The sequence below is a fragment of the Parasteatoda tepidariorum genome, chromosome 6, assembly GCF_043381705.1.
Source record: "Parasteatoda tepidariorum isolate YZ-2023 chromosome 6, CAS_Ptep_4.0, whole genome shotgun sequence".
In the NCBI taxonomy this organism is placed as follows: domain Eukaryota; kingdom Metazoa; phylum Arthropoda; class Arachnida; order Araneae; family Theridiidae; genus Parasteatoda; species Parasteatoda tepidariorum.
Window position 1 is genome coordinate 26,690,677 of NC_092209.1, and position 4,619 is coordinate 26,695,295.

The window sequence follows — 4,619 nt, forward strand, 5'->3', positions numbered from 1 at the left end:
GGCGGAGTTATAATTGTTTGATTTATTTAATTCACCATTACTTTGTTCAAAATAAAACTATTTAGTTATACTTTGAATTAACATTGATTATATACATGATTAAACTAACAATAATTAAAATAAAAGCAAAGTAAGTCTGTCAAATTATAAACGACTACTTTTAAGTTACTGTTTTTTATTAAATTACATCCTGATTCTGATTTTGTACAAATGCTTTTCTGAATCACCCGTCCCCTAGGGGTTAATCACAATTTTTTTTTCACCCGAATAAAACCTAATGTGCTTTCAACTTCTTGTATTATTTACTACAAGGGAAATATGCAGACTGAGAGGTTAGAGTTCGCCTTTCAATGAGGTTAACAGGTTTGAATTCCGGCAATGGCTGGTCGGTACGGATTCCGCACCCGACTCTTCCCGACCTCAAAGCTGACGTAAAATATCCTCTGTGGTAGACGAATCACAGGTTAGAGTCCCCTTGCCATCAGGCTAACCGTAGGAAGTTTTCGTGATTTTCCTCTCCAAATAACTCAAATACGTGCTAGTTCCATCAAAAAGTCCAACACGAATGCAAAATTTCTCTCAATACTTGATACAGGAGTTTCCTTGCCTTCTGGAGTTCAAATTCTGCATTCTGGAGAAGTATTTCAAATGATTGCAGAAGTTGAAAAAATGTATTAGAGAAAGTGAAATAACCAAAACCAGTGAAAACATTAGCGGAAGGTCTTAGGAACAATAAGGAGCTTTCTGTACTCAAACTAACTAACAAAGAATAAACAAAATCTGATATTAATGTCGAAGATTTATTGCTCAAATTACGAAAAAATTATTGCGTTCAAAACAAAATTTACAGATATTTTTAAAATAGTAAATATGATCTGTTTTTTATTCTTTAACACCGTAAAAATGTTCCCTCGAAGTAGATAAATGTTTTGCCCTCAAATTTCTTAGGATCATTTTAAATTTATTTGTTTTTAAGTGTATTGTTCCTTAAACAATTTTTATACATTTTCAAATCATTATTTGATATTTTAAGATGAACTGCATTTATCGTTTTACTGCATCGATTGTTCGTAATGAATGATTCCATGAAAAACGATCAATCGTGGTTCTACAGAAGTTGTAAAGAAAATAAGACAAAATTCAATCACTTAAGTTAGTGACGAACACTTTTTTTTCATAAAGTAGATATTCTTATGTGAGAACTGTGACCAGGCAATGTAGGTGACTAGTCCCCCTAAACGTCCAAGTGGTATCTTAAAAGATGATCCGGGAATTCATTAGTTCTTTTCAACTCATCCATTAATTAAAGAAAAGCATATAAAAATATACATGTCCAAAGCAGTTTATGTCTCTGCAGTAGCTCCATGGATTCCTTAGTTCTTTTAAACTCACTATCCATTAATTAAAGAGAGGCGGATCAAAAATTGATATGTCTATATCAATTATGTCTTCTCTATCTCAGTGGAGCTATTAGTTTTTTTTTAATATTTACATTATTCGTTAATTAAAGAAATGCATATCGAAAACAGACGTGTCCATAGCAGCTTATGTCTTCACACTAGCTGCGTGGACTCATTAGTTCTTTTAAGCTCATTATCCAGTAATTAAAGAGAGGCATATCAAAAATTGATATGTCTATAACAATTATGTCTTTTCTCTAACTCAATGGAGTCATTAGTTCTTTTAAACTCATTATCCGTTAATTAAAGAAAGGCATATCAAAAATGGATATGCCTATATCAATTATGTTTTCTCTCTAGCTCAGTGGAGTTATTGGTTCTTTTAAACTCATTATCCATTAATTAAAGAGAGGCATATCAAAAATTGATATGTCTATAACAATTATGTCTTTTCTCTAACTCAATGGAGTCATTAGTTCTTTTAAACTCATTATCCGTTAATTAAAGAAAGGCATATCAAAAGTAAATATGCCTATATCAATTATGTCTTCTCTCTAACTCAGTGGACTCATTAGTTCTTTTAAACTCATTATCCATTAATTAAAGAGAGGCATATCAAAAATTGATATGTCTATAACAATTATGTCTTCTCTCTAGCTCAGTGGAGTTATTAATTCTTTTAAACTTATTATTCGTTAATTAAAGAAAGGCATATCAAAATTTACTGTTAAAATATATAAGCAGATTTACTCAACACTGTCCTTAAAAAAGACGAACAAATATAGTCTTAAGCAAGCAAAAATTAAAAAGCTACTTTTCAACCACCTTGCTTTTTAATTTGCAACTTAGCAATCTTATGTTTTGTCTTGTAACTACTCACTCTTACAAGACAAGACAAAACAGCCGATTATTTCATCACCTTTTTTTTTTTTTAACAAAATATATCAAATTTTATGTTTTGTTCTGAATTTTGGGTTTGGCCATTATCTGTTGCATTTTATGTAATCTGTCTCTTGTTTTTTTGCTTAAGTTCTCATTGCAGGATGAATGGGGAAAAGGCCGTTATTCGTCTCAGGAGCCCAGGCAGACCATAAATTTGGTTTTGTAATATATTAAATAACTAAAGCAGAAGTTTACATAATAAATAATAGATTAGTCTACGTATAAATTTTTCGAGCTTTTTACGTAAAAACAAATAAATGCATTTTTGCAACAGTAGTCTTTGGATTAATCTTGATGAGCAAAACAATCATAGAATATTTAAATAATAATAAAATCTAAATTCGGTTTAGAATCTCCCAGTTGTCTTATTATAAAACCAAATCAGCAACATAAAAAATATATATTAAAAATTTTATCACAAATAACTTACCACTTTTAATACAAATGCTAGTTTATTTATATTTCTTACCTATCTATTAGGTAGTATTATGTTCACTTTAACATTTTTCTATAGGTAAAGGGCCACTCCGGCCTTAGGCACATTCATAAGTTCAATGCGCAAACCAAATGTAAAAACGATTGTATTCCCAGGCTTCCAACATTCCGCCGTATTTGTTTAAAATGTATTTCAGTGGTAGCTAAGAATTCATTTTAAGTATGATATTTTCATTTATCTAATTTATTTTCCACTCAACCATCCGAAATGATTTAAATGTTCATATGCAACGACACTGAGTTCCAGTTCTTTCGTGGTAAGGATTTTAAAATATTGGCAAAATTACCGAAAATTCTAAAATCTTTGATTTTTAAAAGTCTACCACTCCATAAAATATTTCACAAAAAACATAGTAGTTGCCAGACCTGCAAAACACCGTTAAATCATTTAAACGTAGCTCTTAACTTAACAGCGCTTCTCATTAGTTACATACTACTGTTAGTCCAGTGGGTAGACGGTTAAGAGTTTAGTAAACAAAAGATTATCAGCCAGATTAAGTTTCTTCACTTTTTATTAATTTTGAGATCATTCATTTGATAAGAAAGCATGAATTGTATCCAGAAATTACTTACCTATTTTATATAGTTATCCGATACTTATAAACAACCAGTACACTTTAGAGAATTTAAACTTTTCAAAAGCACATATTCACAAAAAAAAATCAATCCAGACAATAGCAATAAAGCTTAATCCTAAAAGAAAAACTAGACCATAAAATAAATGATATCAAGTTACGACCAGGTGCAAGCACTAAAAGCATTTTATAGGATTATCATCTTCCAATGAAAAATGAACAAAAGCCGAGATTATTTTCTACACGCATCTTAAAAATCTCTGTTGTACCTATTTTAACGAACTGGAAAATCAATCTAATCAATAAAATAAATAAACTCAGCTCAAATATTTTTCATAAATGTAGCTATGTTTAACACGTTGAATGCCATGGCGGTCACCGGCACTGAGTTTGTTCGTAGCTCCATACATACTTTCCCTAGGCATTGTATAAAATTCCTAGGCATTCTATAGAATGCCAAATGCTATTTAAGCAAAGTGTGAAATAAACGTCCTGATGAGGTTGTTATGTAAATGATGTGCATGTTACTGTGAATGGCCGAAATCGGTGGTTGTTGACTTTCACCGAGGAATGCTGACAATCACATAGTCGCTTTGGTGAATGTCCGAAATATTTATAGCATCCGATTTGATATTAATTTATTCGTGGATATAATTACATTTATTCGATATTTTAATACTTACTGACGATAGATTAGAAGAAACATCAGTGTTTAGAGTATCGGGCAAATGCATACCGGGCAATGGCACTTGACCTTAAAAAAAACATCAGTGTAGGATATACCGGGCAAATGTATACCGTCTTGACTAGACCTTTGTTGAATGTCTGAAATATATTCTAGGCCTAGTGCCACTACCCGTTATACATTTGCCCGGTATATCCTACACTGATGTTTTTTTTAAGGTCAAGTGCCATTGCCCGGTATACATTTGCCCGATACTCCAAACACTGATGTTTCTTCTAATCTATTGTCAGTAAGTATAAAATATCGAATAAATGTAATCTATCGTCAGTAAGTATTAAAATATTGAATAAATGTAATCTATCGTCAGTAAGTATTAAAATATCGAATAAATGTAATTATATCCATGAATAAATTAATATAAAATCGGGTGACGTTTTGAATTTGTCATTTTTGAATGACATTTTGACGAATTTGAATGACATTTTGTATTTTATACTTTACCGGTTTCTCATTTGGCATTCT

At 31.0% G+C, this 4,619-nt stretch overlaps 1 protein-coding gene across 1 annotated transcript in view; it reads right to left on the minus strand.

The window, feature by feature from the left end:
• Positions 1-3,577, minus strand: part of LOC107439718 (prolyl 4-hydroxylase subunit alpha-1) — a 38,457-nt gene extending 34,880 nt beyond the window's left edge. The window contains exon 1 of the mRNA XM_043053659.2: positions 3,411-3,577. The gene's annotated coding sequence lies outside the window, so the exon portion shown is untranslated. The remainder of the gene's footprint in view (positions 1-3,410) is intronic.
• Between the last annotated feature and the right edge of the window lie 1,042 nt (positions 3,578-4,619).